General features: G+C 50.7%; 2 protein-coding genes across 3 annotated transcripts in view; both read left to right on the forward strand.

Annotated features, from left to right (window-relative positions):
- The window catches only part of LOC132463097 (proteasomal ubiquitin receptor ADRM1-like), a 409,794-nt gene that overhangs the window by 91,250 nt on the left and 302,345 nt on the right, over positions 1 to 16,199 (forward strand). The window lies entirely within an intron of this gene.
- LOC132463270 (troponin C, skeletal muscle-like) overlaps positions 1,731 to 16,199 on the forward strand; it is a 376,397-nt gene continuing 361,928 nt past the window's right edge. Inside the window, 1 exon segment of the mRNA XM_060059314.1 lies at positions 1,731 to 1,735. The gene's annotated coding sequence lies outside the window, so the exon portion shown is untranslated.

Here is a 16,199-nt window from a genome sequence, read left to right on the forward strand (position 1 = left end):
GACAGCAGGAGGAGAGCGGGGCAAAGCGGAGATGAAAAGAGATGGGAGGCTGACGCCGTGGCCAGACAGCCCGTCCTGCTCCACAGTTAGTGTTATTATTATTATAATTATTATTAATATTCATAAACCAAGAGAGCGCCGGTGACATTGCCAATCCCCAGCGGAGAGGCAGCATCGGCTCGCTGATCTCCCCCTGAATACGTTTGGCTCGGATCCCATTAAAGCTCTTTTGTTACGAGGGCAGAGAGGGCAACACGTCTTCAGTCGTCTGCACCTGTGGGCTGGTTGCACTGGTTGCACTGGTGAAGACACTGGGCCCTCTGGTGTGCATGGATACCTAACTTCAGCCCCTCCTGCTTCTACGATGAGATTCCATTAGATTCAGCTGTATCCTCGTTGCAGTTATAAGTTACTACCTCTAACCCTGTCTTTTGTGTACCCCTGTATGGCGTCCTTGAGTGCCAAGAAAGGCGCATTCAACTTAAAAAACAAATAATTATAATTATAATTATAATTATTATTATTATAAGTCTGAAAAAACGTCCCTGCTCATGGTGACAATGACCGTGACCTCTGACCTCTGAGTGTATTCACACCACACGCTGGAATACATTGAGACGTGTCTTCACAACCGCCCAAGAGAAGGAAGATATCTCTGGGTCCTCTACCTGGGACCTGAAGGGCCCAAGGAGGTCCCCGGAGACGGTCTTCAGGAGGCTCTTCTGGGGTCCCCTGGGGACCTGAAGGGTCTCCTAGGGGGACGGCCCTCCGGCTGGAGGGCCCAAACTGAGCCCCTCCCAGCCGGAGGTCAATGGTGTGTGTGTGTGTGTGTGTGTGTGCGTTCAGAGCGTGGTGTCTGTGTGTGTGTGTGTTCAGAGCAAAGTGTGTGTGTGTGTGTTCAGAGCAAAGTGTGTGTGTGTGGGTTCAGAGCAAGGTGTGTGTGTGTGTGTTCAGAGCAAGGTGTGTGTGTGTGTGCGTGTGTGTTCAGAGCATGCTGTGTGTGTGTGTTCAGAGCAAGGTATGTGTGTGTGTTCAGAGCGTGCTGTGTGTGTGTGTGTGTGTGTGTGTTCAGAGCATGGTGTGTGTGTGTGTTCCACCAAGTGCAAGCCTACGGGGTTGATTAGCCGCACGGTTCTAGGTTCCCCACTGGGGGCTTGTGGTACCAGCTGGGGCCAGTGGGGGCCGGTGGGGCCCTGTGAGGCCCCCCATGGTTCTACCTTTCCGTGCTTCCGCTAAAACTTTTCTGATTGGCTGCTGTATTTCTCTTCTTTGTTGGTATGGGGAGTGGAGGGGGCGGGGTGGTGAGCCTGTGTGCGTGCATGTGTACGTGTGAGCGTGTGTGCATGAGTGCGTGTAAGTGTGTGAGAGTAAGTGTGTCAGTGTGTGAGTGGTGGCAGAGTGCATGTGTGTGAGCAGTGGGAAAGGTCACGGTAATCACCATAAAGGGCAGAATAAAAATAATAAAAGGGAGAGTAATTGACCAGGAGTTGTTTAATGGCGTGTGTATGTGTGTGTGTTTGTGTGTGTGTTCACTGGTGTGTGTTTATGTTTGTTAATTGGTGTGTGTGTGTGTGTGTGTGTGTGTGTGTGTGTGTGAGTGTGTGTGTGTGTGTGTTGTGTGTGTGTGTGTGTGTGTCGGTAGGGGATGCCACTGGTTTGAAGAATGAGATACAACATGGCCGATATAGTAAGCAATTTTTTATCAATACTTTTCTGTAACACGCACCCCCACGCAAAGACGCACACACACACAAACACACACACACACGCGCACACGCACACACATACTTAAGAGAGAGAGAGGGTTGGTTAATGACTGGGGTGAGTCTGTGTGATTGTATCAGCCTCTGATGGAGGGACAGGGAATCGAAAGGGCTTCTTGTAAAGACACATGACATCATTCCCTATTAGAGTGTAAAGGTTACAATTAAACAATCAAGCCTCCATGCTGATCCTGGGTCTATATATGGACCAATCAGAAAGGAGGGGGAGGGGGGATGGGAGGAAGAGAGAGAGGGGGGGGGGAGAGAGGGGGGAATGGGTGAAGGAGAGAAGTAGGAGGTGGGAGAAAGAAAGTGAGGGGGGAGCGAGAAAGAGCAGGGAAGAGAGAGAGAGAGACAGAGAGAGGGAGAGAGAGAGAGGGAGAGAGAAAGTGAGGGGGGGTAGAGAGAGGGGGGGGGAACCTAGTGACATCACAAGGTTGTGATAAGTCCACCCAGATGATGGATAGATCAGCACTCACCTGCCGGTCCCTTGGACTATACCAACTAGTAGGGGGGTCTATCCATCATACGTCGGGCCGGACACCACCCCCTGTGATGTCACTGGAGGGTGTTCATTGAAGTGGCTTGTCAGGGCCCCATCGACATCCCGGAAGGCGGGTAAACTAGGGGCCCTTTCAAAAGGACGACAACCACAGGGCTCCGGGGGCTGCTGTCACCATGACGCCCCCTCCCTCTCATCCTCTCCATCCCTTCTGACTGTACCGGGATATCGCCGTGGGTTACCGGGGGGGCTGACAGGAAGCTGGCTCCAAACAGTCTGGTGAACCGATGAGCGCTGGGCCCAGGGCGGGGGGGGGGGGTCGATAGCGCGTGGCGTTTAGTCAATTCCCAACAATGGGGCGAGGCGAGCACCAAATGCCAGGGCAGCCGCGTGTTTAAGCTAATTGTCGGCTACTTTTTTCCAGTTGTACTTTGGGGGTCCAATTAAGTTCAGGTGCCCGTATAGGGGAGTGGGGGGAGGGGGGGGGGGGGCCGGATTGATTTCCACGCGATGAAAGATGGAGACAGCGAGGGGGGGGGGAGTTGTCCTATATGTGGACCGGCGTATTGATTTCTAAAGTTAGAACTGTGTCCCTAGTTCCGCCGTGGGGCACACTGGTTTTATTTCATTCATTTAATTCAGAGCACTCCGGTTGACAAAGTGGTTTTGACACTTCAAATGCTCGGGACGAATTTGTAGTCGGAAAGGATTTGAACCGAAAGGTCGCCGTTTGTGGTAATTGTCGCGGTCTGGTTTTGACAGGTTCTCTCTGGGTTTATGGATGGCCGAGGTTTCAGACCCGGGCTCTCCGGTTCTGCCCGATGCCTTCCGTCAGAGAGTTGGTCCTGCAGTCCAACGTGACTCTGTTCTCTTTCACGTTGGCTCTGTTTCCACAAGGGGGCCTCCAGCCTATCACTACGCTGGTTCCCCTATACTGGCACATTAACAGTGCCACAGAGGGACATGAGAGCAAGGCCGGTTTTAAATGGTAAATGGACTGCATTTATGTAGCGCTTATCTAACCATTGGCCACTCATGGCGCTCTACAATAGGGCCTAACATTCACCCATTCATACACACATTCACACACCGACTGGGCGACAGCCAGCTCGTCGGGAGCAGCGATGGTGAGGCGTCTTGCTCAGGGACACCTCAACACCAAGCGCCAACCCACTCTGCCTTCTGTGCGACATGCCGTCCCCCGTTTAGGAACGAAGCACACCTCTGGCACAAAGGCCAGTCTGAGAAAAGAAGCGCAGAACAGGAGATCAACAACGGAGAAGAATATCTAAATAACAGATGGGTTCTTTACACCACCAAGCCCTAGATTAACGCTCCGGGTGAAGCACCCAGCGTGTGGAGCGGGAACAACCCATCCTAGATATAAAGACGTGGACAGCACCGGTGTCTTGGTCCGTCCCCAGGAACAGACTGGTTCTCCGTCCCAATAGGGCGTAGAGCGTTGTAGAGTCCCACTAACCGAAGCTCCACACCACAATGAATCATTCATAGTGAGGCGCTGGGGGGCTAACCAGCCATGTAAAGACCTTTCCTACACCCATCCATTCCAATATCACCCAGGGTGTCACGTAGAGACAGAACAGCCCTGGCCCCGACTCACCCCGGATAGAATCAAGAATATTCAACGTGGTGTTTTTAGTTGAATGGTTATTCAACAGCAGAAAAATCCCATCCAATTCATCAATTTTGTCTGCTTAATTTGGCGCCTATTTTCCCCAGTAAATATGGACCTTAAATTGCTATTTGCAATGGAACTTGCTTCACTGGATCCAAAACAATGTTACATAAATTACTGATATGCGCTCAGTATTTACTGATATGAATCCCAGTCCACTAGAAGCATTACCAGGAAACAATGCTTCCTCTATCCCAAACTATACATTTCGGAGATTGAAATCAACAGGATAGTTTCTCAGGAGGCAGGTAAGACAGCTATACTCTCCCAGAAAGCCAGATGTTCTGGAAAATAACCAAAACAATTTAAAAGCTAGCAAGAAATCAGGGGCTGCCTGCCGGTGCCTTCGGTCCGTGGAGTGATGCTCTCAGCAGATAACAAGATGTAAGACAGAGGGAGAACGTTTTGGTGAAAGAGGCACTGATTGATTTCTGGCCACTAGATGGCAGTGGGGGCGACCTTGTGAGAAGACAATGCATAACGATCTTGATAAAGGTCAGCATGTCTACAACTACACTACACCACAATACAGAACAAAGAAGGAATTAGATTAGATCGTTGCTCCATTTTGTCAACCGACAAAGATTCCTGGGAAATGCGCAGAATGTAAAGCAGTGAATCCAGTATTGACTGTTCTGTTTTGAGCAAATGTGTGTGAGCTGCTGTCTGTTTCCCTACCTCCACCTGGAGGCTGCTTGTGCTGCTCCTTCAGAGTTCTGACAAGTGAAACATGGCTTCACAGTTCTGCACATACACACGACCCTGCGCGCACACACACACACACACACACACACACACACACACACACACACACACCCCTCTCAGATGGAAGCCGTTATTGATCCATACAATCATGTAATTATCTCTATTGCCTCTAATGCGACCGACGTCCGCCTCTGAATGTGTTCACGGTGATCATCGTGAACGATGTTTTAACTCGCCGCCGCGGAACAGTGCGCTAGGGCGTTATCCGGGGACACATCACCCCCGTTACCTCCACCCACTGCCTCCACCCACCGCCTCCACCCATAACCTCCATCCACCGCCTCCACCCACCACATCCACCCACTACCTCCACCCACCGCCTCCACCCCTACCATCACCTACCTATCCAATTGTGCTATTTGGATAGTGTGTGCGTGCGCACACACGCGCACGCATGCACATGCACACACACATCCCTTCATTTGTGTATTTGTTATTTGTTACTTGTACCTTTACTCCTGTTAGGGCCTCTTGGACCAGATCAACATTGAAAATAAGAAACTGTCCTTAATTGTTTTATGCGAAAAAATAAAGGTGATATGTATTTAGTGATTCTGCGCATGCCCACAACATTGATCCCTGTGGCCCAGCAGGTCCTGGATCAGCAGGCCGCTGGCCTGATCCAGGATCAGCTGTCCACCCGCAGCAGCAGAAGGCTGTCATTGAGGACGTCCTCCGTCGGGACGAGTCGTTTGCGACGAGTCCTGGGCGCGGTGCCGCCACCACCGCCTAGACTGGAAAACCAAACACGCTATTCTAATTAACATCCCCGGTGACCCGGAAACAAAACATTTATTCCCCCCCCCCCCCCGTCTCGCGCACACTGCTGCGTTTCTGACAATGTCCTTTGATGGCTGGTGATTTCCACTTCTTGTTTCCCCCCTCCCCCCCCCCACACCGCCCCTAATTTATGCATCAACTTCATGCATAATTAATTTTGAATCTAGCATTGTAGGAGAGGTGGAACAGCACATTATGCCGGGGGGCGAGGTGTTTAAGGTCCTTCTCATGGGCGATGAATAGCCCCAGAGCTCCGTGTCGCTCTGTGGTATTCCTCTCCCTCTCTCTCTTTCTCTCTCTCTCTCTTTCTCTCTGTGTCTCTGTCTCAGTGTCTCTGCCTCTCTCTCTCTCTCTCTCTCTCTCTCTCTCTCTCCATCTCTCTCCCTCTCTCTCCATCTCTCTCCCTCTCTCTCTCTCTCTCTCTCTCTCTCATCTCTCTCTCTCTCTCTCTCTCTCTCCATCTCTCTCTCTCTCTTTCCAACACTCTCTCTCTCTCTCTCCATCTCTCCCTCTCTCTCTCTCCATCTCTCCCTCTCTCTCTCTCCATCTCTCCCTCCCCCTCGTTCTCTCTCCCTCCCACCTCTAAAATGCTACGTTCCAAATCTTGCAGTTCATTGGTTGGGACCAGAGAATGAAGTGTCCCTTCGATGCCCTGTGTCTCCGACTCATCCCCTCCATCCTGTTTAGAGCCAGGAGTTCCAAAACCATACGTATGTTTCTTAACAAAGCCTCACAGTGGTGCTGAATAACTTTCCTCTGGAGTTCCCCTCTGTGTATTTATGTGATAACATTCTGATTTAAACTTCTGAGTGCAATGGTTGGGATAAACTCAATGCTGCAGCTCCTTCACCGGCTCAGTGGAAGGGTGAAGGCCCTTCCACTGAGCCGGAAAGTGCTGTTTGCTCGTTTTTTTGCGGGAACCACATGACTCCATGTGCAGAAAAATTGTAGACTGGACTTAAATTATAGCGATCAGGTTCCAACCCAGCAATTATCAAAGTTTCCCTTGGCTATATGTGTAATGAAGTGAGAGGTTTAACGGGGGGTGAAGACGGCTGGATAAGGGGCTATTTTCAATCACAGCTCCCCCGGTCAGGCCCAGCGCTGGCCTCACTTCTGCTGGCCTCTCTTCTAATGGTCTCTCTTCTGCTGGTCTCTCTTCTGCTGGTCTCTCTTCTGCTGGTCTCTCTTCTGCTGGTCTCTCTTATGTTGGTCTCTCTTCTGCTGGTCTCTCTTCTGCTGGTCTCTCTTCTGCTGGTCTCTCTTCTGCTGGTCTCTCTTATGCTGGTCTCTCTGCTGCTGGTCTCTCGGCCCGAGTGTAGCCCCATTGTGGCCTGCTGGTCTCTCTTCTGCTGGTCTCTCTTCGGCTGGTCTCTGGGCCCTAGTGTAGCTTGCTGTCCTCTCTTCTGCTGGTCTCTTTTATGCCGGCCTCTCTTCTGCTGGTCCCTCTGGGCCCCAGTGTAGCCCTATTGTAGCCTGCTGGCCTCTCTTCTGCTGGCCTCTCTTCTGCTGGCCTCTCTTCTGCTGGTCTCTCTCGGCCCCAGTGTAGCCCTATTGTAGCCTGCTGGCCTCTCTTCTGCTGGTCTCTAGGCCCCAGTGTGGCCCCAGTGTGGCCCCAGTGTAGCCCCAGTGGCTGTGATCCCTGAATGTACCGGTGCTGACGATAGGACGTGTCCCCACCAGGTTGGTACCCCAGATGCCCGCTGTAGCCTGGGGATGCAACAAAGGCCTCCTGGATGAGCTTGGGCCAGGGACCCGGTGCCTGGGGTCTTGGGTCTGGGGCCTGGGACCTGGGGTCTGGGGCCTGGGACCTGGGGTCTGGGGCCTGGGACCTGGGGTCTGGGGCCTGGGTTCTGGTCTGCAGGGCAAAAGAGGTTCCCGCTAGAGAGGAGGTGAAAAGGATGTCAGAGTCTGGGAAGTTTAAAGAGAGAGTGAAAAACACGATGAACAGCGAGAGGGAGTTTATGACCCTGCCTCGTACGATGTTTACCGAAACTCACAAGGCGTTCCAGAGAAACACACCAACCGTTTATCGCTGGGTTTTTGTTTGTGTAATCTGAGTTTTAGACTTGAGGCTGCACTGTGTCAGAGCTTTATGTCACCGGGGAGCGATCTCATTACTTGTAGTTCCTACGTACAGCAGATCCGGAGCAAAACTCCAGAACGTGTGAGGTCTACAAACAGGGTCTCAGAACCTCTCAGTTTGCCCCAGCTTGGCACCTGTTTCACGGCCCCACTTGGCTTTCATTCGTTCAGCTTCTTCTACCTTTCTCAGGTTACGTTTGTTTTACTCGAAGTTCCTTTAAATTCCTTTAGGATGTGACTCCTGCGGATGCGAGGGCCGTGAAAAGCCTTTCTGTTTGAAGGGCACTGCATGCAGTACGCTCCTTGCTGAGACTAACAGAAGAAAGGAACGGCGTAGGCAGGCCAGAGCGGCCGAGTGGATATGGATTCAGGATTGATATATACACCTGGAATGACATCACTTGTAATATCTCCGGTGTGCGAGTGGTCCCTGACAGCCGTTTAAGATGGATTGAGTGGGGTCAACCTCCATCAGGCGAAGGAGACCGCGCAAACGGCACGGCGGCACTTTTCTCCCGGCAATATCCCGGGCTGAAGTGCTGACGGAGTCGGCCCCGGAGCTCCATTATCATCTTAATGAGGGCGCGCGCTGGACACAGGGCTTTGCGGGGCCGCCTGGTAATGTGCTGGCTCACAGCCGGCCGGGGGAGATAGGAGGGGGCAAAGGAAATACATTAAAAGCCCACATCCAAGCATGTTATTACCCCCTCTCCTATAGAACTATCCCCGCTAATACAGGTGTCGTAGGAGTCAGCAGACAGAGCCCGGCGGATAGCGAGATCAGCCCGGAGAGTAGCGGCGCTCGGACACGTCACGTTAGCATTTAGCATCGCGCAGCGCATTAGCATTTAGCTTTGTGTGCAGCTTCGGCGTTTGGCATCGCGGGGGGCCGGCTGCATCGTTTAGCATTACGTCGTGTGGCATTTGCATTAACCATTGCCCTCCATATCAGGACTTAACATCGAGTGTCGCCTTGAGACTTAGCTTTTGGACGGCGCATTAACACTTAGCCCCACGCCCTAGCCACCATCAGGGGGCCGTTTACAGCCATCCGCTAGTTTAACACAGCAGGCATTTGCGAGGTTTTGTTTGGCGAGATTACACGGGAAGGCGACCTCATTGAGTCTTTATTTACCACTCTGGGCGGGACAAGGCAGGCAGCGGAGGAGAGGAGAATGAAATGAGAAGAAGCAGCCAGAGTAAACGAAAACATGACCCCCGTGCGGGAACGAGGAGGAGGGATGACTGGGTGATAATTTGTATTTATATTGGTATTGATGCGTGTCCCGGGTGGCAGGACGCAATCACAATCACAGATGAAGTGGAACAGTTTGGGTTTACCTACCTACTTGAGAAATCCCATTTTTGTTTACTCTGGGATTTATCCTATGATCCCATCCTATCCTTATTATACTTTACTGTCCTTTAAAGGGTTCAGCGAATGCATTTGTTTATTTATTTATTCACCCCAACCGTGGGCTAAATATAAAACGCATAAACACAAATAACATATATCACAGGTTGTCCTTCCAGGGACGGCTAATTGGTCTTTGGATGCTGCTCCGCATGGGGGCGACCGTTCAGGTGCAGCGGAGCACTTTCTGTTGTTTCTAAACACATTTGAATCAGTTGTTTTTCCTCACGTTGGGCAAAGTGAATGAAATGAGCTCGGAGAATAATTCCGCGCGGGGAAGAGAGCGCAGCAACGCGCCGCTCGTAATTAGGAGGGAAAAGGCTCCAAATGTCACGCTAGCTTAGCGCTCTCCCTCTGCGTGTCGCGCAATCAGCCTTCTAATTCCCCCAAGCCCCCCAGGACAATTTTCTGCTATAGTGGCCCCATCATTACCCAGGAATTGCTTATGTTAATATGGCAGATTCAACAACCTCAGCAATTAAGCAATTAATCTGTTCAAACTGTATTGTTGTTGTGGCCGTTTGTGTTTTCGGTGTTAAAATATTTCAATTTGCCAGCTTTCCGCATCAGCAGAAAGACAAGGCTTAACTTTGACGTGATTCTGTAGGATTCCTCCTTCTATCTGTTTATCTATCTATCCATCTATCCATGAATCTATCCGTCCGTCCGTCCGTCCGTCCGTCCGTCCGTCCGTCCGTCCGTCCGTCCGTCCGTCTGTCCGTCTGTCCGTCTGTCTCTGTATCTCTCTATCTCTCTATTTTTTATAATTTATTTATTTGATTAAGACATTGCACATTAATCAACATGTCAGCCAGAACATCAATATAAATATGCCGGAGTTAGCTTAGTTGCTAATTTACATCCGTTGTCCTAAGGCAAGGCAAAAACACAAAAACAACATACCAGTATACAAAATAGATAAAAAAACACTTGTACACACAAAATAGGTCCCAATTCACATCAAGAGTCCACGTAGAAAAAGTAGAATGACCAAAGGTTACATATGAGAGCAGGTCTGGCTTGCTACTAACCACTGTTTAAGGGTCTTTTTAAAGGTGGTGTAAGTGGCACAGTCTCTAACATGAGATGGTAAGATATTCCAGGACTGTGTTCCTCGGATGGACATCACCATTTGACCAAATTTGGTCTTGCGGCGTTGTATTTAGTATTTCTATCCATCTATCTATCTATCCACTACTCTATCTAGTCATCTATATTTCTGTCTATCTACTCATCTATATTTCTGTCTATCTACTCCTCCTATACATCTATACTCAGTGTATAGAAAAGGAGAGGCCCAGTCAAACAGGACAGAGTGGGGTGTTCAGCAGACAGAGGACATACGTACAGACGGACCGGACTAGACAGGTAGCAGATAGTGATCCAGATAGATGGCTCTGTCCGGGGGCCAGGCTCAGGTCACGGTCTGTGTGCAGATGAGACGCCCATTAGGGTCTGCACATGATGGCTGCATGCTTCACATGTAGCAGCCAGTGCAGGAGCAGCGCTGGATGGATGGATGCTCTCTCTCTCGCTCGCCTTCTCTCTCTCTCTCCTCGATTTCCCCTCCCCTCGGGTTACGATCTATTCAGACCTTTCAATAGGCTTACATCACCCTCTCCAGGGCCACACTTTATCTACCCCCTCATCTACACATGGTGCTGCGCACACCTTATGAATGTGTTTCTCCTTCTTCTGACCACCTCCTCCTCCTCCTCCTCCTGACCTGACTCCTCCTCCTCCTCTTGCCTCTGGTAGCCTCTTGACGTCTGTCAAGAGTTACTTCTCCCCATCTCCACCTTCCATTTCCTGTCTATTTTCATCTTGGTAACACACACACACAGATACCCCCACACACACACACACACACCTACACACACACAAATACACACACACACGCAAACTCACACACGCAAACTCACACACAGACACTCACTCACACACACACACACACACACACACACACACACACACACACACACTCATTCTCACACAAACACATGCATGAATACATACATACATGTACACACACACACACTCAAATTCACACACAAAGACGCTCACACACACAAACTCACACACGAACACAGACACTCACTCACTCACACACACACCACACACACACACACACACACACACACACACACACACACACACACACACACACACAGACACTCATTCTCACACACACACATGCATGAATTCATACATACATGTATTCACACACAGACGCTCACACACGCACGCACGCACACACAAACACACACAAACACACACACACACACACACACTGACAACACGCCGGGGAGAAGTTGGGATTTGTTGCTGCGTCTCAACGCCACCACAATTATCGAACGCACTGCCTGCGCCTGTCATCGCCAAGGTAACCGATTGATTACTATTGCACTCATTCCGAAGTGTTTTCTCTCTCGTTCTCTCTCTTCTGCTGTTTGTTTTGGTTATATTTTATCTCCCCATAGTCCCATAGTCCTTTTATCTCCTCTCGCTCTCTCTCACTCTATCTTTCTCTCCATCTTTCTCTATCTCCATCTCTCCCCCCCTCTCTCTCTATCTCTGCCTCTCTCTCTCCCACTCTCTCTCTCTCGCTCTCTCTCTCTCCCTCTCTCCCCCCTCCCTCTTTCTCTTTCTCCCTCTCCCCCCTCCCTCTCTCTCTCTCTCTCTCTCTCTCTCTTTCTCCCTCTCCCCCCCTCCCTCTCTCTCTCTTGCTCTCTCTCTCCCCCCTCCCTCTCTCTCTTTCTCCCTCTCCCCCCCCCCCCCCCCCCCCCCCCCTCTCCCTCCTTTGTTCCTCCCCTGGCGTCCACACAGCGCTGGCGTGACATTAATGATCAATTTAACAGATATCTATTGAGCACCGCTCCTGGGAGATATTAGGTATCAGCAGCACCATCGATCCAGCCTCCATCATTCTCCAGTTTTACCGCAATTCCTCAGGACAAAGAGCCACTCTGGGCCCGTTATGGATGGCTTCCCCCCGCCGCCGATAAAACACTCGTGACATGTTTGGTTTAGCAACTGTGGCGACCAGAGAGTTCTTTAAGTTTATTTGTTACACGCGGGGCCACGACTGCACTTAGACGGCTCCCGGGCCGGGGAGCTTGGGGGTACAGTGAGCCAATCGCAGCGGGTTTCAGAGCGGGGCAGAGGGAGAGCGTCTACGGAGAGAGGAGCATGGGCAGGGGACAGGAGGAAGGCCTGCCCTGGTTCCCAGAGCAGCTGTGGAGGCGGTGTGGGTGAGCAGGTCTCCCACCGCTGTCACACCTCTCCGCTCTGCCCACGCCAAGGCTCTGATGCCTGGGGGGCTGTAAGCGCTGACACAGAGCTGACCGTCATATAGAGATGGATCAGATCTTCTTTTCAACGACCTATGTCGTATTTGTTATCATTGTAATTCCCACATACCGCTTTCAGCAGGTATGCAGACCATCACTGTTACACTTACCACAGGTGAAAAGACACCTCTAGGTGGTTGCTATAGGGTTCTGGGTGGTCGCTAGGGTTTTCTAGATGGTTGCTATGCTGTGCAAGGTGGTTGCTAGGGTATTGTATGTCGTTGTAAGGGTGTCTTGGGTGGTTTGTACGTTGTTATAGAAGGTTGCTAGGGTTTTCTAGGTGGTTGCTATGGTGCACTGGTTGGTTGCTATAGTGTTCTAAGTGGTTGCTATGATGTATTAGATGGTTGCTATGGTGATCTGGGTGGTTGCTATGATGTAGATGGTTGCTATGGTTATCTAAGTGGTTGCTATGATGTATTAGATGGTTGATATGGTTATCTAGGTGGTTGCTATGGTTATCTGGTGGGTTGCTATGATGTTCTTGATGGTTGCTATGGTTATTTTAGTGGTTGCTATGATGTATTAGATGGTTGATATGGTTATCGAGATGGCTGCTATGGTTAACTTGGTCGTTGCTATGATGTTCTGGATGGTTGCTATAGTTATCTCGGTGGTTGCTATGGTTATCTAGGTGGTTGCTACGATGGTCCATGTGGTGTTGGTTTTCTTGGTTTGAAAATCTGGTCATTTAGAAATGATAAATAGTATTCATAGTTTTGAGTCATTATACACGAGTTTGGATAGTTTGGTTGAAATTAAAGTTTGGCAAGCATATTAAGTCTGGTGAGAGAAATTATATCTTAGGACCAAAGAACATGTTGGTTCTAAACTGATTAAAGGTTTCAATGTGTGTGTCTCTGGAGGATGTTCAAAGTAATGTCTGATAAAAGTATAAACAGCATTACTAAACTGCAGATCAATCAGAGAGGAGCTCATGGTCTGTACGCCTGGATGCTCTGAATACCGTAGGGAGCTAGAGAGCTTGATATTTTGTGTTTTGTTCAAATACTTCAAAAGCACCAATAGTATAAAATTCATTCAGAATAAAATGAAAATATTAACTATGATGGATACTAGGGTTTTTATTCTGATAACTAAAATAGACAACAAAATAACGAAAAAATTAAACACATATATAACAAATGAATAACACGACTAAACCAAGAGGAGACAGAACAAATAGATGACACAGGGGGACATCAATGATCACACATCAATTATCTAATACTAGACAAACAGATGGTAAGCATGAACAACACATGGGAGACAAACCACCAGAAGATTTAATAAACACCGGAGAAAGTAACAGCTCCACCAATGAGCGGGTAAATGATCAACCAACAGAAGTGTCAGGAGATGGAGAGTAAATAAACAGCAAAGAGGATCTTAGGTAAACAAGTAGAGCACAGAAGACACGCGCCGCGGTAGCATCAGGGAGCTAATGGAGTGTTTCACACTGTTCACAACATCAGGCCTCACTGCTCATCCACAATAGGCTGGCTGTGTGTCTGTGTGTGTGTGTGAGTGTGTGATGTGTGTGTGCATGTGTATGTGTGAATGTGTATGTGTGATGTATGTGTGTGCTTGCTATCTGTGTGTGTTTGTGTGTGTGTGTGTGTGTGCGTGCGCACGGTTGCCTGTGTGTGGCGTGCGCGTCTCTGAATAATGTCCACATATGTGTTACTTCCATGGCTACCAATGTGTGAAATGCTGCTTGTTCCTGAGCAGAAACTATTCTGCACACACACACACACACACACACACACACACACGCACACACACACCGCGGATGATGGCACCAACACACGTGTTTGAACAGCAGCACTCGCTGCTCTAACGTGATTGTAAGTGGAGACCCTGGATCCCCCAGGGGTGATAGATGTAGTAGATAGCCCCCTTCAACACCCCCCCCCCCCCCAAGAGAGAGGGGTGAGATAGTCTAGTGGATGGGGTGTTTAGCCCCTCTTCCTCGAGCAAGATGACCCCTGACCCCTACCTGCTCCTTACGATATTCCAGACCAGTCTCTCCAAACCCGTCTCCCTAGACCTGATTTTCCAGACCTGTCTCTCCAGACCCGTCTCTCTAGACCTAAACCTGTCTCTCTAGACCCAGACCTGTCTCTCCAGACCCGTCTCTCTAAACCTGTTTTTCCAGACCTGTCTCTCTAGACCTGTCTCTCTAGACCTAGACCTGTCTCTCTAGACCCAGACCTATCTCTCTAGACCCAGACCTGTCTCCCCAGCCTGTGAAGGTGTTTATGAACACACAAAGCTCCTACCCCACTACAGCAGGACCTTCTCCAGAGACAGACTGCGTATTTAACGGTTCATCCAACGGTGACACCGTCTCCATGGCAACATGGAAGGACACCACGCGTCTCTGCGCGCGCGTGTGTGTGGGAGCGTGCGCACGTGTGTCTCTGTGTGTGTGGGAGCGTGCGCTTGTGTGTGTGTGCGCTCGCGTCTTTGTGGGAGTGTGCGCTTGTGTGTGTGTGTGTGTGTGTGTGTGTGTGTGTTCACTCTCGTCTTTGTGTGTGTATGGGAATGTGCGCTCGTGTCTGCGTGTGCACATGTGTCTGCGTGTGCACACGTGCTGGCGTGTGTGTGGGCACGTGTTGTGTGTGCGCTTGTGTCGTGGGGAAGATGAAGTTCCCCGCTCGGCGGCTGACTCTGAGCGGAGCTAAAAGGCAGGTTGTTGTCTCTCATGTCGCGGCTGCTGCTGCTAATCCCCTCCTGGGAAGCACCCAGTAACTCACCCGCTAAGCTGAGGACCCCGTGTGTGTGTGTTTGTATGTTTATGTGTGTGTGTCTGTGTGTGTTTCTGTGTGTGTGTGTGTGTGCGTGTTTGTGCACATATGTGTTTGTGTGTGTGTGTGTGTGTGTGCGCCTGTGTGAGTGTCTGTGGTGTGTGTGTTTGTGTGTGTGTGGTCTGTATGTGTGCATGTGTGTGTGTGTGTGGTGTGTGTGTGTGTGGTGTGTGTGTGTGTGTGGGGGGGGGGGGGGGGGGGAAGAAGGGATTCTAAATAAATAATACCAACACTTCCCCCGTGCCAGCCACCAGTCTCTCAGGGGGGCAGTCTGAGACTCTCTCTCCGGGTTTGTGACAGATCTTTAGCGCCTTGAACTTCCCTGCTTGTCATCTGCAGAGAGAGGGCGAGAGGGAGAGAGGGCGAGAGAGAGAGAGAGTGAGAGGGCGAGAGTGAGAGAGTGCGAGAGAGAGGGAGAGAGGGCGAGAGAGAGAGGGCGAGAGAGAGAGGGCGAGAGGTAGAGAGAGAGAGAGAGAGAGAGGGCGAGAGAGAGAGAGAGAGACCCAGAGAGAGAGAGAGAGGACCCAGAGAGGAGGGAGAGAGAGAGAGAGAGAGAGACCCAGAGAGAGGGAGAGAGAGAGAGAGAGAGAGACCCAGAGAGAGGGAGAGAGAGAGAGAGAGAGAGGGGGGGAGAGAACCTTAATCCTGGCGTTCCTCACCTAAGAGCTTAGCCGGTCTCCGACGGCAGCGCGTCTGCTCCGGGACGATGTCGTCTGAGTGGATTTAGCTGACACCAGTCCCGCGCGGCGCCTCTGATCCCCCCCTCTCTACTCATCCCTGTCTCCCTTTATGTCCGCCTTATCCCCCCCCCCCCCCTCCACCTCACCCCTGTCTCCCCTGTTTCTGTTCTCCGCTGTTGCTTCTGCTGTCGTCTGATTCTGCGGGTCCTTTGTGCGGTCGGGAGCGGACGGAGAGAGCTCCGGCTCATGACACACACAACCTCTCACCGCACTCCCCCTTTCCTCTCCCCTGCGCCCCTCCCCGGTCCTCCCCGCCTCCCCCCTTTCCTTCTCTTCTCTTCTCCCGTCCTCCCC

Source organism: Gadus macrocephalus, chromosome 1, assembly GCF_031168955.1.
Source record: "Gadus macrocephalus chromosome 1, ASM3116895v1".
NCBI classification, from domain to species: Eukaryota; Metazoa; Chordata; class Actinopteri; order Gadiformes; family Gadidae; genus Gadus; species Gadus macrocephalus.